At 40.3% G+C, this 25155-nt stretch overlaps 1 protein-coding gene across 3 annotated transcripts in view; it reads right to left on the bottom strand.

The window, feature by feature from the left end:
* Positions 1-25155, bottom strand: part of foxj3 (forkhead box J3) — an 88771-nt gene that overhangs the window by 53389 nt on the left and 10227 nt on the right. The window lies entirely within an intron of this gene.

Genomic DNA, 25155 nt, shown 5'->3' with positions numbered 1-25155 from the left:
CCGACTCTCTTGAGGGTAGTAAACCCCCTCTCTGTTCTTCCCTGCCTGCTTCCTTCCCCACCACCCCTTCCTCCCCAAATCGAGCCTCTGCTGTAAACAAGCCAGCTAGTGTCATCTTGCAAACTGTCCTCGGCACCGCGCGTGTTTCGCCGCCCGTAACAGCCTGTCTCGCTGTCCCTCTCGGCACACTGCCCTCTGCGTCTTAAAATAGGGGGGCAGAGTTGAAAAGCCTAAAGTTACCAAGATAAGTTAAAGGACGTACGTGTGTGTGTGTGTGTGTGTGTGTGTGTGTGTGTGTGTGTGTGTGTGTGTGTGTGTGTGTGTGTGTGTGTGTGTGAGAGAGAGAATGAAAATGCAATCAGGCTGAGGGGAAAAGCAGTCTGGAGAATGAGGACTCCTCACCAAGTTGTGGGATTTTTCTCTTGACTAAGCACGCTCACACAAGTGTGTTTGTTAGTGTGAGAGAGCATGTGAGAGTTTGAGTGCATGTCAGGCTGGAAATAACAGTCTTGACAACACTTAACAGGTCAAATATCTTTCAAAAATAGTGTTTTGTGTACCCTTGTGATGCCACTGAACCAGATTTTTCAAACTTTTTAAGCACATTTGAGAATAATGAGTATTTTTGCTAAATACAACTAATAAATTTTACTTGTTATACTAATAATTATTTTTATTAAAACATGCTACAAAAAAAGGAACCTCGGTTTGTCTGAATGCAGTTTTACAAGTATTAAAAATATCTACTCCATTACTGACATCGAACTTTTAAAATCTCAGATTTGTTTTATATCCGTTTACTTAATGAGCAAGTCAAAAAACATGGCAAGACAGACACAAAAAACATAATTTATATGCTGCTCTGCTTACCATCTGAAATGCATCAGGAAGAGTACGAAATTCCCAAATTGGCCGGCAGTTTGTGAGAAGCAGTATATGGCTGTCCCTTTCAATTGATCTCTCACAGTAGGGGTTAGCTAGTGCCCAGCAGCCAATTCAATATCTGCTATCAGTGCAGACAGGCAGAGCAGATGATGAAGGCATTTCCACACATCCAAACAGAATTCGGAGAAAGGAAAAACCAAAACCGGCTGCGGGAGATCATTAATGGATTGGCGCAGTGGTCTTAAATCTTCCCTTAGTATAATCAGGGTCAGGTTTCATCAGCCGCTGTTAAGTTTCTAATCCAAGTTTTTCTGAACAAAATGCATTAAAATATTTTATTCATTCCATTTCTTGCCTGCTATTAAACTGATATAATTCCTATAAAGGATGCTCCAAGTATCAAAAACTCCCATTTTCAGGGCTAAGAAAGATGGATCTGACAGAGAAAAGTAGCTATGGTTACCTTGAATTTATGCCAGAATGTTTCAAAAACTACTTTTATGTTTGAGCCCCCCCCATACACACGGTATGTGTACCCAAACTCTGGACGTTTGTAACATATAGAGCATGAAGAAAAACATAGAAACACTTTCTGCTGGAAAATGAAAAGTTTAGAAAGATGTTTTGATACTTGATTCCCCCCTTGATATTGTTACCTCGAGAATCTGTGGTAATGGATCAAAATCAAGCTGTTCAGACAAGCCTTATGAAACTCAAACATATTTTGAATCTGTTGTTTTTATTCTTCATTAGCACTTACATCATGGCTGTTCACGGACAACACAGGAGAACTGAAACTTCTCCCCCATCCTCTGCAGTCATGAGCAGACTGATAAATGAAGAGGCTTGCTGACTGACTATACTGACAGGTGAGTCAGACTAATGGTGAATAACTCTTCCTCATCATACAAATAAATACAAGGCATCTCCACCCTGTAACTGAACTGAAGGTGACTCACAGGGCTGCTGACAGTAATTTTCCCTCTATGAGTAGAAGCCCACTGAAATACAAAACTAATTAGATTTTAAAATTAATCTACACATTATACACCGTACGGGCCTCCGGTACAGATTTTACATCAGTGTCGTGCAGTCTCTGAAAGTGCAGCCAGTACAGCGTCCATTTTGAGATACTATGTGGTACTCTTAAACTGATCTCAGTTCAGTCAATAGCCCATTTAATTGATGTTCACACTGTTAAGTAGGGTTGCAACTATTATTTTAATCAATCAATCTGCGGAGCATTTCCTCGACTGATTAACTGCTGGGCCAGCACACTTAGCTTTAATCTTGTGTCATGCTTTTGTCCTATCACAGATGTTCTGAAAAAGGCACAAAGCACACATGAATGACAAGGTATAACTATAATATCCGACAATTTGTCTTATAAAAATTTTTTTAAGTAATTAATTTCTCACTGTTTTATTGTTGATCCACTATTTGACTAACTGTTTAGAGCTTGTTCAACACAAATAATCAAGATTTAATATGAAATACTTTGCCTACATTAAAAGAAACTAACCCCAGGTTACAGTCTGTCACTTAGTTTAGACTGTCAGAACATGCCCAAGCGACAGTATTGTTTGGCCTTTGATTTGAGTCTGTTGCTATGCAACATGCTGACGTCACAATACGTCACTGAAAGTTTTGTTGGTTTCAACTTGTTGTTACTGATGTGAAATTACGATACAATGCTGTCATAAGGTCCTGTAGGTGCATAAATGCTACAAATAGGTCCTTTTAGCCCATTTCTAAGTAGTTGCAAGATAACATGACCATGTCTTAATATTCAATATAGATAAGAACCTTCAGGGGATCAAGACAGAGTAAAACACACACTGAAGTCAACTACAAAATAAAAGTTGACAAAATGTCAGGCAATAAGCCATGCTTATACATCAGTGTTTTTGTACAAGTATTTCTACAAGTCTGCCCCTCCTGCATTATTAAATACAGCATGTTGCCATCAGAAAAGCAGAAGAGAGTTAAAAGAAAAGAGAAAAAAAGAGAGAGACTTATGTGTAACTGATAAACTTGCAGCATGATGCATCATTGCAATGAAAATGTTTTCACAAAATACTGAGCATAAAGGGGGCATGCAAGGAGGAAGCAGGCTGAGCCTTCTGTTGGCCAGCAGAGGTGAGGTGACTGAGACAAGGGTTGATGAAAAGTGCTCCGCCCGATACATGGAGACACATGCCATTTGACCCTCCACGCTAATGATCCAGCTGCTACATAATCTGCAGGGCCAAGATGGTGACTTAATTAGAAAACCTTGTGCTGTGGCAGGAATGATGAAGCGCAACACAAGGAGGCAGTAAGACGGCCTCCCAGCTGCCTTCATTATCCAAGCAGTGGGACAGTCAATGCGGGGATGTGCCCGAGCCCACTGCTGCATCACAGAGGGCTGTCTGATTACATACACCAACAGATTTGGGGGTGGGCAGAGGAGGCGGGGAAGACGAGAAAAGCCAGAGGACATGGAACGGTGGGGGTGGGCTTGAAGGGCACAACCTAGATGACATCAGGCCTGGTACAGAGCAGAAAGTGGAAATGGTCTGCATCCAAGGGGTCTTTGAGTTCAGGCTGTATCATTAGGAGCCAAAGGGAAAAGGCTGCAATGCCACACACATGGAGACACTTTGATCTAGCTGTAGGAAAATGAGGTTCCGTCACTGTCATCGCCAACAAAAAAAAAGAAAAAAGAAAAAAAGAAAAACATCTTTCTCCCTCTCTCCACTTTAATTTGTTTTTAGAATGGAGTGCCAAGAGTATTTTTTGAGTGCTGAGAGGGAGAAATGGACAGTCAAATCTATTCTCTATTCAAGACTCAACATTTCTTTATCCTCCAGGGATTAATGGCAGATTTAGTTCTGAATGAAAAAACGAAGGCGTATTTGAAACATCTTAATTTACCAACTTCTTGACAGGACTTCTCAACAGTCCTGCTGCCAGCAGAGCACTGACAGCAATTCAGTGATTGTGTTTGGTGTCTCAGCTACTAAGTTTGAAGTGGCTCAATCAAAACTGACAGCATGGCTATAATACATATGCCAAGATATCTTTTATTCAAGAATCCCCAACGAGGCAACAAGCTGAGTAACGACCGGGGATTACTCAACGTAACACAGCAGATTACGTCAACTCGTGTTAGGCAAGCATGTACCGAGCCACCAGTCAGCAACTGCGTCATAAAATCAGTGCTGTACTCCCGTCACCACTATTGCAAAATTCATGCCTGCACTTAGCAAGCACTTAAAATTTTAGTACCCCCACAATGCATGGCCCAGAGAGAAATTAATATTTCAGCTGTGATATTAATACTGTGTATGACACTTAAATGACTTCAAACATTTTTTACAGTGACAGTAAGCATGTCTTTAATCGCAATTTAGAAAGCGAGGAGGGTTGATGAATGGGTGAACGTCTGCATGAAGTATACTAACATCATTACAAGCGTGTACGTACAGAGTGTTTCCTGGGACGGCTAAACAATGTCTGTAACCTTCTTCTGTGACATCGGATGTAGGGATACACTGTATCTTTCCAAAATAGACAGTTTCATACTTAACCACGTTATGCAGCAAATGGTCAGATGCGAGGACGTGAGGGTATGAAAATATGCAATCTTTGAACTCTGAACCACAATCACATCTCACTGCAGCCTTCTGAAAAACTTCCAAACAGCAGTGTTTAAGATGTGGTATGACCCAATCGGCGTAGATTATTACTGGATCGTGAAGAATAAAACCTCCAAATGTTCGGGTGTGTTTCCAGGTCACTCTTTACTTTGGCACTTACACAGCTGCTTTTAACTAGGTATTAATTACCATAGCTCCTTATGGATAATTAGCATAAGCTACACGAGCACATGGCTAATTTGCATCAGATAACATAAACATTACGAGAGCCATTTCAAAACAGCCATTCCTGAACCTATACTTACACAAAAGCATTTACAACCACCACAAAATGAGCGCTCCCTTTAAAAAAAAAAAAAAAAAAAAACTTAACTGTGCATTACAGCTCAGAGCTTGGCTAACTACACAATAAGCTTCAGTGAAACGACAAAACTAAATCTTGGTCATTTTATTGCATTTATATTTATGCTTTACACAGTGCCTCGTCTCTAATATGTTATTTATTAATAATGCAATGGGAGGTCATAGCAGTAGCAACAGGCTTGGGTTGTGGGGTATCAGCAGTGGAAATCTGCATGGCAGCTTTGGCTTGTCCAATTTCATCCAACAACTCTTAACCAGCCTATTAAATAGTCTTACTTACATAAAGCTAATAATTATATTCAAACAATATGTCAATACATACGACACAAGAGGGGACCTTGAGCAACCATCTCTATGTGACAATTCTGCTTAACATTTGTGACCTATACTCTAGTTTAACAGTTCTGAACCTGGGACTGCATGCACAATACAAAAGTTCAATCTGTGTCCAGTATCCAGCTTTAATAGCAATTACAGCCTCAGTTTCAAACAACTGGCAAACATATACTAATGATTCCTGAAAGACGAGCATGGAATTCAAACTGTTGCAATATACTGTAAAGTCTTTCCCTCATAAAATAAATTCTCGAGCTCACCACTGTTGTGATTTGGCACTATATAAATACGACTGAAGTAATGTTTTGAGAAAAACTACCCACAAAATAGCCTATAAAAAGGTCACTCTGCTCTTGTCACACATTGCCTCAGTGCCAATGAATGAAACTAACAGGCAGGACATTCACCAAAAAGGGAACTAGTAACTGAAGCAGAAGTGCTGCATGCACACGAAAGGGAAGTAGGCAGAACAAAACGTGAATTAAATAGGTTTTACTATTTGAATTACAGGGTTTTTTTTTCCTGTCCAGAGAGAAAAGCAAAAAACAAAAAACAAAAAACAAACAAACAAAAAAAAAAAAAAAACAGGCTATTGTGGATTTGCAGTAGGAAGCAGCACTTAAACTGACATGCACCCCATAGCCAATGCAAATCAAAAATAACTACACTAACTGAAACAGCAAGCAGGTTTGTCATCCGTCATTTCTCTCTTTTTTTTTCCTTCTTTTTTTTTTTTTTTTTTTTTTTTTTTAAATGCAAGGTCAATGAATCAGAAAAAATAAAACCGTTATTATGCTTGTCTAAAGAAATGCATTTGTGTTAACCTGCATCTCGAGTATCTGTGTATCAAAAAACAGCGCCTGTCACTGTGTCTGTGCTCACTACAGGAACTACTGAGGACAATGCAAAAGCTGTCATTTTAACTCGGCATGAGTAAAAACATGTTTATACGTGACTCTATACTAGGGCTGGGCGATATATCGTTTTTTTTAAAAAAAAAAATCGATATATTTTTATATGAGATATAAGATGTGACGATATCCTTTATATCGATATAGTCTATGTTACGTTATAATTATAGTTGTGGAGCCTCTCTTTCGTCCACTTTTGTCTTTACGCAACGTTACTCGGCCTCACCTCTCCTTCACTGAACACAACTCCCCCTCCTTCCCCATCGCTTCACCTGCAGGCAGCGACAAGATGGACACGGCAAATCTCTGTTAACGACTTACTGCGCATCGCCCCGTGCGTGGGGCTGGACGGCGTCAACGTGTTAACGACCTAACCACGCAAACAAGCTAACCACGCTAACGGCATGCACGGCCTGAAATCCTTTCATTTTCTCAAAAGTTGACAGCGCGCCTTATGTATGAATTCTGGTTGTGCTTGACCGCGAACCGATTTAATGTGGTACACAGCGCTCAGCAATCTGTCAAAAAATGTTTTAGTACGACTTTGGTATGCTACGGAGCTGCACCGCTTGATGGATTGTCGGAGCATTACAGCTACCGAGGAGCCTCGCGTAGTAATACGTACTGTGCTTCAACGTAATATTACCGTCTTGTGTGTGTATAAGGACCATAAATGGCACCTGTTAAGAGACATGGTTACGAAGCGGATTTCAAACTCCAGGCTGTCAGTCACGCAGTAGAACTTTTGGGAACAGAGCTGCTGTGAAATCTGTCTTTGTTATTATGCTCAGCGTCTTTTAGTTTACATTTTGACTGCACAATTGTGAGCTCTTTGTTATGCACAAAAACAACAGTTTTCTTTTATTTATGGAGCATTATTATTTAATAAATGCTGATAATTTATTTTTGAGTAGTTTTTTTCATGTACATCTATGCTGTATGTTAATAAAAGTGCCTGTGTGACATCTGGGACACAGCTTTGACTAAGAACTCTCTTTTTGTTCTTACTTTATGGCTTTAAAAAAAAAAAAAATATCGAGATATATATCTTATATCGCCATCCAGCTAAAAAATATCGAGATATGAATTTTGGGTCATATCGCCCAGCCCTACTCTATACTATAACACAAGGTGAACACGGTATACAAATTCTCTACAATTAAAGCTTACAAAAACGTTTGCTCAATATGACTCTAATTATTATGGGTGTTTATACCAATCAGCGATTAATCAGCGATTAATCAGCGATTAATCAGCGATTAATCAGCGATTAATCAGCGATTAAGTGGGGGGTGCAAAGTGACCACTCTAAAGCCCATTAATAAATATGTTGACTGGAGTGTGGGATGAACTGAAGGGGTTACATTTCAAAATCCTTAGTCAATTCCCTTCAGACCCTTTAGGTGCATCTAAAATACAACCCCTTTCAGATGCATAACTCTCTCATTGCCTTTATCTAAAGGCTCCTCCCAGTTTCATCCAAACATTTCAATGGCTCTGACAGACAGAAGAAGCCACAGTACTAGTGTTATATCATGTCCTATGTGTTAACAGTACATCAGAGATTTATAATGCATTATGTCAGAGTTCGCTATATTTTGATATTATTTTTGATAACTGAAGCCATGTAATCCAAGTAGCCACGCTTTAATAAACTTCAGTAAACAGATGAAACAAGTGTTAAACTGTAGCTTGCAAACCACACTTCGCTGGCCTGAAGTGCGGATCACAATGTAATTTGCTGTTAGATTCTGATCAATTCCATCTCTGTGTCAGGGATAATTTATCATACATAATTAATGAGGTTACTGCTGTTGTGCCACACGTCTAAATGGGCAGAACTCTTTGGATTTGGAGAGGCTTACGGATGACTTGTGATGCAGTTTGGCACTGCAAGTGTGTAATAAACTCAGAAGAAAGGCTTCCAGAAACAGCTGGAAGCAACAGACGAACTTCAGCTCCCGTTAGCATTTTGTCAGAACTCTGATTACAGTCATTAACGGGGAATCTCATTAGCCTGGCTCCTCAACGCGGTTAGGACTTAACCATAAATGACGTGAAATTGTAGATCAAAGTGAAGGAACACTCAAAATGCAACATACGTGAAAGGTGTTTGGCATTTCTGGAGAGTTCTGTATACACCTTCAATAACTGAAGGCATGCAAACGGAGCGTCCTGCACTCTGATGTTTATGGATCAGTGTAGAAATGTGTTGCTCTCTGTCCATTGTGCAACAAAAAGTCTGTTTGTTAACATTGTTATTTGCAAATATTGCTATCCCAGCTGTATAACAAGAATAAACGTATTTAGGATAATGCAGCATCACCTCATAATAGATCCTACTCAAAGTATAACATAGACGTCTATGGATTTTCAGGACACTGTGTGCAGCAGCGTGTTTGAGGAAGGGTTACTAAAATATCTTAAATGCGTTCATTTTTTAAACATTTAGAATTGAGAATTTTGTTCAACACAAGTCAACAAAAGTTAGAATGACTTAAATTACTTTCAATATGTTTTTTTAAAGATTACTGATAGTTGACCTCACTTCCTAAGTGAGTTACCAGCAAGAGTCTATGTGAAGACATCTCGGGCGGGCGACCGTGGCTCAGGGGGTCGGGAATCGCATCTGTAACCGGAAGGTCGCCGGTTCGATCCCTGGGCTCTCTGTCCTGGTCGTTGTGTCCTTGGGCAAGACACTTTACCCTACCGCCTACTGGTGTTGGCCAGAGGGGCCAATGGCGCGATATGGCCTCGCTTCTGTCAGTCTGCCCCAGGGCAGCTGTGGCTACAACTGTAGCTGCCTCCACCAGTGTATGAATGTGAGAGTGAATGAATAGTGGTATTGTACAGCGCTTTGGGTGCCTTGAAAAGCGCTATATAAATCCAATCCATCATCATCATCATCATTATCATTATTATTATTATTATTATTATTATTATTATTATTATTATTATCTCTTTTTGTAGCCTCCTAGGACCTGGCGTCCATATATGTGGGTGGACATCACATTTTCGGTTATTTAGACCAAAATACTCAATTTTGCTCTACAAAGGCCTGATGTCCACTTAGGAGGACATTATACTGTTACTGTTCTATTGAAATCTTAAACGAATATCCTCATATGTGGCTCTCATTTTTTCTTAGAAACAAAAATCAGGTAAAAAAAAAAAAAAAAAAATCTGGTAATTCTTTGTTTTTACATTCATCGGGCCCCAATATGCCCAAATATCAAAGAGAAATCAAAAATGCATGCCATGTAAGAGTTCAGGTCTTAGGTGGTTAAGGCTCTTTGATTAAGTTGTAAAGCAAGGCAGGACTAGTTTACTGTGCAACCTAAACTTTTTTTATTTATTTTTTATTTTCACCAATCTCAATTTATTCAGTCATTGGCTAGCATTAGAAATATGTAAATATATATACACACATTAGTTATACAAAATAGGTCATCAGCTGCATTAATCCATTAAAATATTTAACTTCTTTTGCAGGCTGTGCGTTGCCATTATGAGTTTTCAGTTTGCCATTTCCTCTCAAGTTTCTATAGAATGACAAATGCTTGCTGTAATAGGAAAAAATTATTTTTATTGTATAATAAGGCTATACCACAGTCAACCCATTTTATTTCGTACCTAGAACACAGAGTTGCCTACCGAGAACTACTTCCCCTCAAATACCTGTGCATCACTGTCATCATTTCCTCTCTGAGAAAAGAGTAGGCTATTCTGCTCACATTCTGACTCCCACTTGCAGACAGAAGACTGTTGATAGGCACCAGACCAGCGCTCTCCTGCACTTATCTGCAATTTCCGCGATTAATCCCCTTTTACTGCAGTCATGCATCCGTCACGGCTAACACTCCAGCAGCATGTGTCTGCTCAGCTACAGACACAACCATTAAGGCCCTTGATGACTGTGCTGCTGCATGTGCTACCTTAGAACTGCAGAGGTGATGAATGCAGCATTAAAAACAATGTCACTAGGATTCAAACAAACCACAATAAATATTTACACCAATGATTGTTAAATGCTGACCTGACTTTGGCGTGTTTGGAGAGAGAGACAGGGAGAGCACGAGATGGAGAGAGACACAACAAGGGAAAGTGAAAGAGCGAGAGAGAGAGAGCTCATTATGACAAGAATCTTCCCGTAGTGTGATGGTAACTTGGCAAAAGGGAGGGGAATCGCTAAGTGTGCTCCCTCTGTTATGCCTGAAGATTTGGCACTTGCACTCACAACAACAACAGTGATGTAACCTGGTAACAAGACTTTGGCATGTGTACTCTCGACCGAAACCCGGGTCATACCTTCCATATCAACGGCTTTATATACAGCGTGGGAGAAGCTCGTGTTTTCCTAGCGATTGCAGGGGGTGGGGGGGGGGGGGGGGGGGGATAAACAGGGAGGGGTGGGAACTCTGCTCACCTGCCCTTCAGTCAAAGGAGAGACTCCTCACTTTTTCCACCCCTGGAGTCAAAAGGACTTATGGGGTTATTTTAAGGATCTTTCAAACTAAAATAGCCGTGCGTCTGAGTATTGTGATTGCACGTGAGCTCTAATCATGTAGCGAACCACCCTAAGCCTCATCTTCATTAAAAAACTAAAAAGTAGGTACCAGCAATGCCAAGGCAACAGCTTTTAACGTCAGTCTTCCTTCTCAATTAAAGGCTTAATGGTTCCGCTGAAACCACCCCCAGGAAGAAAGCATTAATAACCCAGTCCTTACTTGCATTTTTAGGATGTGTCAATTATCGCTTCACTGCTCACACGGCTGAGCACATTGTTCAGCTTATTGCAGCCTACAGCAGAGCCAGTCGCCAACGGAGGTCTCTGAACGCTGTGCACAAGCGTGCGTGTTTTACAGTGTAATCTACGTGTCAGTTATATTAGTAGGTTACATTTTGTTCGAGTTGGTTTTTAAGATGCAGGCAAGCAGACCTCTCTGCTGCGCTCTTAAAAAAGAAAAATGGTATACATGCTCTTTCAGCTCCCCTACTCCCTCAATCCCACTTCGCCTGTGGTTGAACAAATCAAGTCCATAATTATTCTGCCAATCAATGGGGAGCGCAACTGTGGCTGTGGGGCAGTTTAACGCTGAGGAGAGAGGGAGAGAGAGTTGTCAACAAAGCAAAGCTAAACCTCAACATCCTTTAAACCCGCCAAACCTTAAAAAGGCAAGAGAGATACCTTTGTCTTATTAGCTGGTGCCAAATAAAGGGAGGAATTCTAAATATGTGATAAAGAGAAAGGGCGCCCAGCTGCTGCAAACAGACAGAGAGAAAGACATGCAAGTCGGGCAGAGGGACAGAGGATCACAGTAGTCAAAGATCTGGGAGTTGTCTGGGGGATCAAGAGAGCTGCTTCAGGCTGTCTGGATAGGCCACAAAGCAAGCAATAGGGATCATAATCCCCAAATCAAGACACAGCCAAAGCAAGAGAAAAATGTGAATGGATGTACCAGTGGAAGACTTTAGCGATTAGGGACATGTCCTCAGCTTCTCAGCAGTCAACCATGTTCCATGTTAATATTGGTTTGCAGGACTGGATTGATTTATATTCGAACCCAACATATATTTGCCATTTACAGAGCTAAAACATTCCAATATTGACCAAGGTTGTTTATATGTTTAAATGTACATATATCTATGATGTATTAGGAGCTACCCAGAAGGGAAAATGAAGGGAACATCATTTATAAGCTATACATTTCACAGAAGACTGGAGTTGGAGCTGCTCTGCTGGACAAACTGTTTGATGACACCATTTCCAAATTTCCCCAAGGTTATTTTTGTATGCGTGATGCGATATGTTCTGTTGAAAGGGAGAGAGACCGGAAAAGTTGTCATATCAGACAACATATGCACCCATTCCAATTTATCAGTTACGAGCTGATATCAGATAGCTGACACATGGTTGTGGTCATGCACAGATAGACATGTAGACAAAAAGACAGATAAAAGGATGGAGAGCTTTAGACAGATAAAGGGAAGACACACAAGCACAAGGCTCCCAGTTAATTTCTGTAACTGCAGGTCAATACAAAAAACATAAAATGTTCCAGTAATTGAATAAGACCATCCAGTGAATCAGAGCAGTGATCAGGAGGGGTTTGTCTCTCCATCCCTAACAGCTTGCCTGGGAGGTGGCCTTTATTTTGGAGGTGGCAGGGGTGCCTTGACACTGACCATGCGGGCCCAATTACCCCAGTCCCACGGCCTGGGGGCCCATATTAACACAGCCCCCCCGGGAGGTTGACTCTATGCCAGCCTGGCAGCCAGCAAGACTCTGCTACTGAATCACAAATAGACCACTTAAGGTGCTGGCAGCCCGAGTGTTTGGTGGCAATCTTGAGGGCCTATCATCCTCAGTATTGGCTACATCCAGGTCTATGCTGATGAACCAGTGTCTGAGGTGAGCAGCGAGCTCTGTCTGCATGGGATCAGAACACGATATGCTGTCCACAAAAAAAAAAAAAGAAAAGAAAAGAAAAAAAAAAATCTGCACCATCTGGGTAAAGTTATTCTCTTTAGGAGTTAAAACAGTAAAAGAAATGCAGTAATATCAAGGACGAGTCAGTTCAGTTTTATTTATATTGCCTAGGGCTGGGCGATATATCGAGTTTTTTAAAAATATCGATATATTTTTATATGAGATATAACATGTGACAATATCCTTTATATCGATATAGTCTATGTTACGTTATAATTATAGTTGTGGAGCCTCTCTTTCGTCCACTTTTGTCTTTACGCAACGTTACTCGGCCTCGCCTCTCCTTCACTGAACACAACTCCCCCTCCTTCCCCATCGCTTCACCTGCAGGCAGCGACAAGATGGACACGGCAAATCTCCGTTAACGAGTTACTGCGCATCGCCCCGTGCGTGGGGCTGGACGGCGTCAACGTGCTAACGAGCTAACCACGCTAACACCATGCACGGCCTGAAATCCTTTCATTTTCTCAAAAGTACCGAGGAGCCTCGCGTAGTAATACGTACTGTGCTTCAACGTAATATTACCGTCTTGTGTGTGTATAAGGACCATAAATGGCACCTGTTAAGAGACATGGTTACGAAGCGGATTTCAAACTCCAGGCTGTCAGTCACGCAGTAGAACTTTTGGGAACAGAGCTGCTGTGAAATCTGTCTTTGTTATTATGCTCAGCGTCTTTTAGTTTACATTTTGACTGCACAATTGTGAGCTCTTTGTTATGCACAAAAACAACAGTTTTCTTTTATTTATGGAGCATTATTATTTAATAAATGCTGATAATTTATTTTTGAGTAGTTCTTTTCATGTACATCTATGCTGTATGTTAATAAAAGTGCCTGTGTGACATCTGGGACACAGCTTTGACTAAGAACTCTCTTTTTGTTCTTACTTTATGGCTTTAAAAAAAATATCGAGATATATATCTTATATCGCCATCCAGCTAAAAAATATCGAGATATGAATTTTGGGTCATATCGCCCAGCCCTAATATTGCTCAAATGATAACAATGGCTGCCTAAGGATGCTTTATGCTCTAAGACCCTACTGAAATACAGAGAAAACCCCAGCAATCAGACAACTTGCTTTGAGCAAGCACTTTGTGACAGCGGGAATGAAAAACTCCCTTTTAACAGGAAGACACCTCTGGCAGAATCAGGTACCCACCAGCCATCTCCCGTGACTAGCTCGTGGGTGGGAGGAGGGAGACGGAACAAAAGATGTAGACCTATGTGGGGTACAAAAACATAGGTTGATGACTTTTATCGATTTAATAATCAATTCATCATTCTCTTTTCTAGCAATTTTTTTTTTTTTTTTAAATTACTGATTCCAGCTTCTTAATTCTTAACTGATTGTGAAGCACTGTGGTCAACTCTGTTTTGAAATGTGCTATACAAATAAATGTTAAATTGAATTGAATTAATGGTGAGGAAACACCACTTCTCTTTACCTTACATGACAGTGAATTGTGCAGACAGTTTTACAAGTCAGTCTATTAGATTATCTTAAATTGGGCTAAAACTGCTGGTTTAATTTATAATGACAAACTGCCACATTAATCAATAATAGAAATTAACACTGAGCAACATGCATGGTCAAGTAATTCCAATATGATGAGAATTACAAAAGATTATTAGGTCTAAATGACCAGCACATATTCAGTTGTCTGTCAAGTACACAGTGACAGCTCGAACATATATCATAGATAAATGTGAAAAATGTGGAGGAGACACAATGAAGAAATGTTAAAAAGAAAGGATGCCAGAATAACCCAAGCATGATTTAAAGGAATTACCTGTGTGGGCAATGCGTGTTCTGAGTACACAACAAAGAGCCGCAATCGGGTCATGAATTTCAAATTCAAAACACAGTGGATGAGCATTGGCAGCTCTAAAGCGGGAGCAGACTGAAGGAGCTGTAACATTAGTTAGACTGAGACAGAATTTTCTTTCAAACTCCAAGTACAAAGAAAAAAAAATTAAAGTTGAAATAGCTTGCGGTTTTGGTTGATCTGTTAGATGTTCCTCTCACGTAAAGCCAAAAATCGTCTTCATTTATAATGGCACTAGAACTGGGGTTATAATTAAAACCATTTTGCTTTTTAATCAATATTCAATCTCTCAGAAATAATTAACAGCATATTAAAGAGTTTACTGCCTGACAGAGCTGGATGCCTCTACATCATTAAGCTGTTGAAGCGCTGCTCTTTGACTCCTCATGTCCCATTTCAGTGGTTTACTGCGCCTCTGTACAGGCTCTTTAAAATGCTCCCGGAGTCGTACTATACCTGCAGATAATAATACGGTCCGCTGATAACATATAGCATATATACTTTCGTGCTCACACCGAGACATGGCTTTTTAGCATGTAAACACTTACATGAGTGAATGTGCGTGTTACAAATACAAGGCTTACGCAAGTGCAGCTTCACGGGAAATGAAAGCAAACTACGTTCAAGGTTTGCAGGGCATATTGCTGAGAGTCAGCCACCTGCCATAAATCTGTGCCCTTTCCCCTGAGTGATAATGCACACTGCATTGGAAGTTGCACAACAACACGGCACACAACATATTAGCAGGCTGGGAAGTCATGGGTCAATAGTTACACATTTTCTTCACTCTCCATTCTTCAGCATTACCAAGGCATTTAAGCCACCGAGATACTGGAGGTTTCTGTTCTGCAGACTCTCTGTCAAATACATAATACACAGGTCACACACACATTAGCCCCCCCCCCCCCACACACACACACACCCCCTACCCCACATGCAGTCCAGTTAAACCATGATCATAATTATCATATATGTCTACAAGAGAGACATTTAGCCACTGTAGCAGAATACAGTATGAAAGCACTGTAATCAGCTGTCGAATTAAACAACGCTGTCTTGCGTCACCAGGAATTGTTTGTGTTTATACAAGCCAATAAATTCCTTGGGCATTCTCCAGATGACTTCCATGATAATTTGGACGCAGCTCAGTTCTACTGCTGATTAAGGAGAGAGCGGCCGAGTAAAAACATGAAACCGAGACTGTCTGCAGCCAGGCCAGGAATGAGTGGACCAGGAATTTGTTTTCATGTGGAACAGACAGCTGTCGATGTCTATACCTGTTCTCTTCACGCTGCTACGTTCCAGACAATTTCAATTAATTTGGTTTCCTGGAGACCATGTTGCTATTTATATGGGTGTGGATAACGTGGGGAAGGTAACAGCAATCGTTGTTGGTTTAAGCTCTGCAGTCAAAACACCTAGTGGCAAAGAAATGGATGTGAGGTTACTGCCTTACGAGAGGCACAATAGGTCATCACAAAAGGAGTGGATTTACCATAATAAAAAGCAGACACGTGAGTTAGGCCTAAAGTCAAAACTTCTTGGCTTCCACTTCTAACCTGACAAGAGAGGATTTGATGGTAACTCAGATATATTGGCACTCAGCCTCTGGTGCTTTTGAATAAAAGCTTTTACGCAAATACTGGATTTGCTACTTGCATTGTTTGGGCATAACTAAGCTAACAGCACATCTTGGCAGTCTGATACAACACAGAAACCAAAATAAAGATGTGACTCATCCAAGGTACATTATGACAATTGATAGCCTTAAAATAGACCTCTATTATGTGGTTTGTTTAAATTTACTTAAACATTTCTTCTATATATAGATGAAAGGCAATCAAAACTAATCGCCATAATTTAATATAGTTAAGAGATTGCGGTTGCGGGAAAAGTGCTCGAGGAGCAACTGGAAAAGGAAAAATAAGACGACGACATAACCGAGTTGAACAGTTTAACAGAGGATAAATCTAAATGACAAATTTTAACACTTATCCCACTCTTGCAGGATTCAGCCAGGAAGCTGTATGAGCACTTAGACTGTTGTATGAGTAGAAGTTGTGTTTGCATTAAGGAAAGTGGTCCACTGTAAACTCTACTGACATTTACTCTTCAAAGGTATGTTATGATCCCCTGAGTAACAGTCCATAAGATGGCATGAAACTTAAATAGTTCTATTCATCCACTGATTAACATAGCCATCATAAAGTAACTACTCAGACCGGATGTTGTTAAGCAGCTGACTCAACACTGCAGTATGAACACAAGGACATTTCTCACAGGCAGATGAATGCCCCATATCATCAGACTTTTGAGATCCAGTGCGCCTGGTTGCAATATACAAGACACTATTGAAGCCCCTGAATATCATTACACAAGTTGCAACTCTGCGTCACACATCAGCTTGAGCCCAAATACCCATGTTGCTACATTTTTTTTCACTTAACCAGTTAAACTACAGGAGCAGCAACGGTGCTCCTGGTAAATCATCCAGCGACACAAACACAGGCCACAGCTGTCTCAAACACCCTTAAGAACTCCAATTGTGTCCCCACCCAACACTCCCGCAGACAGCCCAACCCCCTGCAACACAGGAACTCCCTCCAGTGTGAAGAAGCCGTCAGACGGCAATTTGAGAGTGTTGTCAGACAGGAGAGCCACGAGCAGAAGGAGTTGCTCTTCTACTATTGTGAAATTGACTGTGGTGTTTCCAATGAGAAACTCTTCATTTTAGAGGAAGGTGTAGTGGGGGGGGGGGACTTCTTTCCACACCAATATAATACATCAAATACCTCAAAAACAAGAGTTTATCAGCACTACTGATCAGCGAACTGTGCCCAGTCTGTCTATTGATTCTGTGTGTCATTTTTAACATACAATAAAAAAAAACACTTAATCCCACAGATGCAAGGCCTTCGAGCTGCAGCATTTCTTGAAGAATCGAGGTGCAAATTAACTGCAGTAAACAGTGATGTTCCCACAGAATCTGTTTTCCCAAAGTGCTGCTTTCCAGCGGGCAAACAACTTAACACCTGGAGTTCAGAAGCAGCACTGACAGATCAGCAAATGCTTGGTAGTAGTAAAACAAAAGCCTCAGAAAAATATAGTAATTCTGACTACAATCAGAATTTTCTGGCTGAATCTGTAAGATTATTAGATAGTCAATGTGTTCGTAATTTTTAAACAACAATTATCTGCATGGGACTGACTTTTGACCACAGTTTTTAAAAAGATGAGCCAAAGAGAATAAGTGAGAGAAATACAACTGAAACTTACACTTACTCATTGTTTCCACACACTGACTATACTTGGGTGGCCCATCAAGAGATACTGACTGCATTGTGATCAATTCCCTTGTTCTTGTTTTGAAAGGCCACTCGCTGTTAACCCGCTAACTTCAATCTTTCCTGGTCCACTGTTCCCCTACAGGCAGGCTGCTGCTTGGCCCACAAAACTCCACCATCTTGGACTGCATCTTGTGATAGATGCTTGTTTTGCTCCTGCTACCCACTCTGAGCTAGGGGTGGGCGGTATAACCGTATACAGTAGAAACAATATAAATTTGGCCAACGGTAGAGATTTTGACTATACCGCTCTACCGCGATAGCGCATGTTGATGGTATCATCAAGCTGCGCCTGTTTTGGTTGAAAGCATTGCAGCGGCTGCAAACAACATCTGCAAATTATGCCGGGTAACAGTAATAACAAAGGGACAAAGCCCTTTTGGAATATGGGAAAAGCCAAAAACTGTGCTTCCTCCACTTCCGTAACATTGATTCATTAATGCTGAATTCTCTCGCAGCTGCCCTATTCCCATGTTGGTGCAGTATATTAATGACTAACCTCGTATTGTGGATGGATTATCTCAGTTGTTCTCCTAACTGAAGTTTGGTCCGTTTATAGCATCCTTCCATGCGATTGCATTTGTCCCTGACCACCAGAAACCTGCACTTTAACTTTTATCGAGTGGAAAAAAGTTAGCGTTCATCCTTCAGCTTCACTGTGCTAATGTTATGCTAACATAGCTGTTTTGCTCGCGATCACGTAGGACAACATTATATACCAGGTAGTCCAACTTCAGTAACCCTACAAAAGTCACTGCTGTTTAGTTTTCTGTCTTCATTTATGTTGGGAGTGATAGCAGAGCTGTACGTTTTAATTTTTTCAGAAATATCTCAGTCAGAACATGGTATATGGTGTTTAGGTGAAAACTAGCGAGCTAACTTCCTGCTAACTTCTAACTCCATTAAATTTAATAACTCTATTTTCATGGATGCCTGGATGTTAAACTTAATTGTTACACCTGGTAAAGCAGCAACGCTGATCATTTTATTAAAGATGAAAGAATTTAGACAGTTTTTAACTCTCCATGATGCCGCAGTGTTTGTTTGACTTTGGGACCTGAAGCAGACGGAGTTTTGGACCCAGATTACTCCGCATGGCTCCTGACTACGGCAGCCGTAATGCTCCGGCAATCCATCAAGCGGTGTGCATTCATAGCTTACCAAAGTCACACTAAAACATTTGACAGATTTCTATGCACCATGTACTACATAACATCAGTTCGAGGTCAGTAAGCACAACCAGAATTCATACATAAGGCGCACTGTCGATTTTTGAGAAAATGAAAGGATTTTAAGTGCGCTTTCAAGTGTGTAAAATACATACAGAAGAAAAGAATATATCGCAATACATATCGTTACCGCACATGCTTCAAATTATACCGTGATATGGATTTTAGGCCATATCGCCCAGCCCTACTCTGAGCTTAACTTGAAGCAGGTGGAGACCTGGTTCAGCTACTCTAACCTCATGATGACTGCAGAGCAGAAGGAGGAGCTGCAGTCCAAGACAGTGGAGTTCAAGTTCACTGACAGGAGGAAGAAATTATTGGTAGGGGAGCTGATTATTGCGTTTTCGGTCACAAAGAGCACAAATGTATTTTCTGTCCGCGTTTGTGCAAGAGTGTGACACAAATATAATCCAGTTCTGTAGGAAACTATGCATACTGGCAACTTGTCTCAACACAATATAATAATCAAATTATACTTTCCAAAAAAAACAAAACAAAAAAACGAAAGGCAAAAAAAGCCTTGTTTTTCATGGCTCTCTCTTCCTGAGTGTGCACATCATCTTTCCAACATGTCATACAGTCATGCATTACAAGGAACACCACCGCCACACTGTCGTCTCAGACAAAGCCTTAATCTACTATCTGTCTAATTTGCCTAATCTTCATGTTTCTTCAAACATTGAGTCTTTTATTTCCTAGGTTAGTTTCTAACTTTAAGATCCTGGAATTTGTAGTTCCTAGGTCTATTTGGATACAAAAGCCAGAAGGAGTCATATAGATTTAAGGACTCTATGGCATACAGTAGGCCTCAGCTTATGTGAAGTGCCTGTTAACCTCTGATTGATCTGCAGAGCTCATCAAAGGTCTTGAGTGCTTTACATTACTGGGTGGAGACAAGCCAAAGCACCCCAACACTGACCAGAGATTTACTTCTTTATGATTGAATAAAATTACATTCAAGGAGCTATTGGACAGACTAATGAGGTTTATGATGCACTTTACAGACTGCAGTGAGGACGGCAGCTGAAATATTCCTAATGCACATCAGTCAACAGCATTGTATTTTACTTAATAAATCATTAGATGAAGCATCCAGTTTGTGGATGTTTAAAGAATCTACAGAGGGTAAAGTGCTTTGTCCAATCATGTGATTTTATCTTGAAGCTATTCTTCTAATCACAAGATACTCCTCACTCGAAATGGCTGTTGTGTTTCGTTAAAATGTTTATCTCTTTTTTAGTAAATTGTAAATCCCCGGAAATTTGGAAACCAGAAGATCGCATCTACAACAAGCACTGTAGGATGCTAAACTTTAAGCAGAGTCTATACAAAAGCCTCATTACATTTGCTAATGGTGGTGATGATGAAGCAGGGTTTTGTTTTTTTTTATTTCACACCATGTCTTGCTGGTGTAAAAGATAAGGCTAATTAACATGGCACCATTTGCATCTTTACCTCTGTGTTTCAACACCAAAGGGAAGAGTGCAGCCACAGCAGGCTAATGAATGTTTGATTTGAGCGGGAAGACTCTCTGTCACTTCCAACGCTCCAGACATTACTCTGTTCGAAACCCCCCCCCCCCCCCCCAAATTCTCATGTTCTCCTAGCTGGCAGAGCTGTCTGCGGTTCACCTTTTCCCTCCACCTTCCCTTTCTCCAGCTTAAATTCCTGAGTTCATCCCCCTTTTCCTCGCCCCCCACTTCTACCACCACCACACAGGCTGCGCTCATTACAGCGGATTTGCATGTCTGCTCCAGAGCAGTATGAGAAGAGATGAAACAGAACTCCCAGTGGCTGCCTCTGCAGTGCTTCACTCATCTGACAGAAAGAGCTCCAGTTTGGGCCCCAGACACAGTCAGCAAACAAATGCAGGCTTCTTAAAGGGGCCATACGCACGCATATATGCAAACAAACTCAGAGATACTCCCCCAGAAAGAATTTACATTGCACAGTATTCAGTTTAAATACATCTGCATGCAGGAAATATTGACAGAATTGGAAAAAAATTAAATAAATCTACCTCAAGGCTGCTAAAACTTGGAAGGAAGAGTTGCGTTGTTGTGCAGCCAGTCTCGATTCCCACATCTAAGAACGATGGAGTGTTTCCCCACACAGACTTTACTGGGGCAGGCCTAACTGCTATACATCTGGCAAGTCATTGTAGTATTTTGATTTTAATCCCCTCAGAGAAAACAACACCCTCTGTCCTTAAAAAAAAAAAAAAAAAAAAAAAAAAATTAAAAAACTATCCCTGCTCCTTCCAGTCTCATGCTTGGCACACTATCTTGGCTGCTAGAATAACATAACTGCCTCTCCGGTGAGCGTCTCGTCCCGCAGTCGGACGGCCTGTAGCATTTTGGGCTGCAGCTGGTGACAGGAGTCTTTGTCCTGCTCTGCTCTCCAAGCTGGAGGGCCACTCTAAGCAGAAATGGTTGTGCTCACTGAGGCTGCAGAGCACAACAGGGACTACCATCGCCAGCAGCAATCCAACACTCTGGAAATGAAGTCCATCCATGGGATGAGAATCTCACTGGAGAGACAGCCACTTCTAATAATCTGTTACTTGTAGTTAAAGTACCTGAAGAGAAGCATAATGTAATGTAATCTAATATTAGATTACCCTTACAAATGGGTAAGTTAAAAATATATATATTGTTTTATATACTGCAATTGGTGCAGGTTTGAATATTTTCCAATATCTGGAAAATAAAATAATTATTGGAATACTGATTGTGTCCATGTGCTCCTTGTTGAACTGTTAGGCCTTAAGAGGGCTACAACATTTTTCTTGCTAATACATTTCTAAGTTTTAGACTCTAAAACTGTAAAACTGGAACATTTCTGATTAGCCATTTGATGTTGGCAAAGAACGTTTCAATGGAGCAATGGCAGAAAACACACTGTGATACTACCGCACAGTGACTATTGCTACAAATTATGCAGTATCACATAAAGTATGCAAAGTGAGCAAATGTTACATACTTTGCTTTAAAACAAATAAAAAAAGAAAAGCCAAGTATGTAGCAAAGAAAGGTCCGTCTTTTGTTTCTGGTCCCCTTAAAATTAGGCGCTTTTGTTCAGGATGACTCACTGGCGAAAGTGGTGAATCATGTGCCATGCAACGTGAGTCAGTGTGAAAGAAGGGCAGACAGTCTTATACCATGCAGGCTCCAGATCTGACCTGCACGGTTCCCCACCAACCCAAGAAGTTAGTGTTCTAAAGAAAAAAGAAAAAAAATGTTTAGCCTTGGTGGAAATGCAAAATCTATGAAGAAGAAAAAAAATGGTTTTGGGTCGTCAAGCTCACTTTCATGTTTCACTTGAAACGTATTTAACTAAAGCTAACAAACTGTCTAATTTTGTAGTTTCCGAGTGACAGGGTGAAGGAAAATCCTACTCAGTCTGCTCTGACTCATAGGTATATGATGGCTTACTAAGCATATAAATAAAATAAGGAGAATTAAAAATGAGAACTTGGAAATTATTTTGTGTTTCAAGACTTTCATATCCATTTTCTTATTTGGGCAAAAATAGATGCCCTTTGAAAATACAACAATATAAACTGCCAGTAGTTAAATGTGTGAAATGTTGGCTAAACATGGATTAAAAGCACTGATTGGTGGCCCTACCATAACAAAGTATTACCATATCCCTCTATATTCAATTAATTTTTTATTAGTTTTAACAGAGTCTTACGACACACAGTTGTGCAAAAGAATAAAGAAGGGTGCACTTATTACAATATTTAATATATGAATTAACAGAAGTGACGCTTTTTAAACAGCAGGGTGATTTGACTGTGTAACCACAATCTGTCGAGCAGAAAATGAATGACAGATCACACAAGACAAATCAGTGTTTCACTTTGAGAGCGTTTACTGCAATGTTTGTACTGTCACAGGGCGACAATGGTGGCGTCATAAGCGCCCCGATGTAACCACGGCAACAACAAAAAATAAGCAACAAAATATCTCAACAACCTAAAATTGAATTAAAAAATAAATCAATTTTAAAAAGAGAAAAAAAAGAAGAAAAGAAAAGAACGTTAAAAATCCTTATTAGCTACACATATGTATCAACCTTTATAACAAGATAATCAGTATAATATACATAGTTAAGTAGACCTTTCATGCTAACATTATTATTATTCATATTTTCAATCTTTGGGCTATGCTAGACTAGTTCTGTATGACTCACAGTACAATAATCCTTATTTATCTTGTACTGGGCTTTTTAATAAGCCAGAACTGTATACATGAGGTTTGGAAAAAAGAAAAAAAAAAAGACTAAGGGGAAAAAAGTTGTCCAAAATGTGGCAGAACCAAAATAAGAAAATGCATGTTAGGTCCCTTCAAGTCTCTAAATTATTAAACCTGGATTGCTTGTGGCTGATTAGGCCAAACTGTTAACTGCTGTCATGCACATTGAGCAGGCAAGGTTGCACCAAAAATGTTCAATGGTCCCTTCTAGACATTTGATGACTTCTCTGCCACATGTGACATTCTCTGTATTACCACATCCGCTATGCTGCTCATTTACCACCATCATGTTATCTCAGTAGCCAGAGATAGATAAAAATAAAGTGTACAATAGAAACTAACTGATATTTAAGTTCTAAAACATCCTCTCTGAATACGTCTCTAAAGCCTGAAATAAACCTTTGTTTACTTAGAAACTAAATGACCAAAGTGAAGAAGTGATAAAATTAGCCAAAGCCAAAAATTTGTCATTTCAAGTAGTTTTATTTTATTTTTTCTTTGAGAGGAAACACTGGTCACCTAAGGTTGCTATTGGCCTTCATTCTGCAGAAATGATAGCCTGCTAAACACTCGTGAATTCATCCTGTCACCTGACAACCTGGCTGGTGACAATGCATTTAATGCACATAAGCACGATTGATCTACATATAGTTAAAGGCAACCAGGCTGCCTTACTTAGAAGTCTCGTGTTATTTTGTTATTTGTTATTGACGCCCGATTTTGAAAACTTTAAGATTAATATATTCCTTATTCTGATACTCTTTGAGGAATTTGTGTGTGGAGGAAAACCCCTGAACATCAACCCCCCAAAATATGGATAAAGAAATCTTCCTTAGTCTGTAGAAAGTTGTTTCATTTATCTTCTATGTTCATATCACTGTGACAGCAAAAATATGATTAATTAGTCAGCATTGTGTCATCTAGATTTTGTAGGTCATGATGAGATTTTATGTAGAAAATGGTAACAGAAGAAAAAACAAAACTAGCTGGCACCAGTGCAAGGGGTGAGACAAAATATTGATACTGCAATGCAATTATCAGGAGGCTGGTGCCAAATATTGAGCCAAAACGTGCAGCCGCTCTGATTCTCCCACTAATTTGACTTACCAGAGTTACTATTTAGCCATCTTTAAGGGAAGGAACTAACGGGGGGAAATGGCAGACACAGAGGTGAGCTAATTACAGAGCTAAAACTCTGCCATTATAACTTATTAACACACACACCACTTTGTTAGGTACATGTGTTCAACAGTTTGTTGGTGCAAACATCTAATCAGCCAATCGCATGGCACCAACTCAATGAATTTGGGCATGAAGACATAATGATGATGATGATCTGCTGAACTTCACACCAAACATCAGAACAGAGATAGGAACTGACAGAAAGGCAATAGTAGCTCAAATTACCACTTGTTACAAGGGAGGTCTGCAGAAGAGCATCTGTGAACACACAGCACATCGAAACTTGAAGCAGATGGGCTACAGGAGCAAACCACACCAGGTCACACTTCTGTTAGCTAAGAAGAGGAAAGCCAGCATACAACTTGCACATGCTCACCAATATTTGACAATGGAAGACAGCATTTAGCGTAAAAAACATAAAAGCTTGGGTCCATCCCGCTTTGTAACAATAGTTCAGGTTGCTACTGAACTTATTTTCACATTGTGGGTTACACCCACCCCTAACGAGTACCACTAGTGTAGATTCGAAGCCATGCTTTTTGGTTTGTTAGCAATATTCTAGCGAACCACACAACCAGCAAATTCAAGGTCACGCTTTTGTAGCAGGCTGATTATATACTGGAGTAAATGGGTAACAATGTAGGTGTGCCACTAAAAGGCGCCTGGAGGATTTCACTGAGAGCAAA

This window comes from Simochromis diagramma, unplaced genomic scaffold, assembly GCF_900408965.1.
Source record: "Simochromis diagramma unplaced genomic scaffold, fSimDia1.1 OVJJ01000320.1, whole genome shotgun sequence".
Classification (NCBI taxonomy): Eukaryota; Metazoa; Chordata; class Actinopteri; order Cichliformes; family Cichlidae; genus Simochromis; species Simochromis diagramma.
The sequence above is the reverse complement of the archived record's forward strand: the minus strand, read 5'-3'. Positions and strand labels throughout refer to the sequence as shown.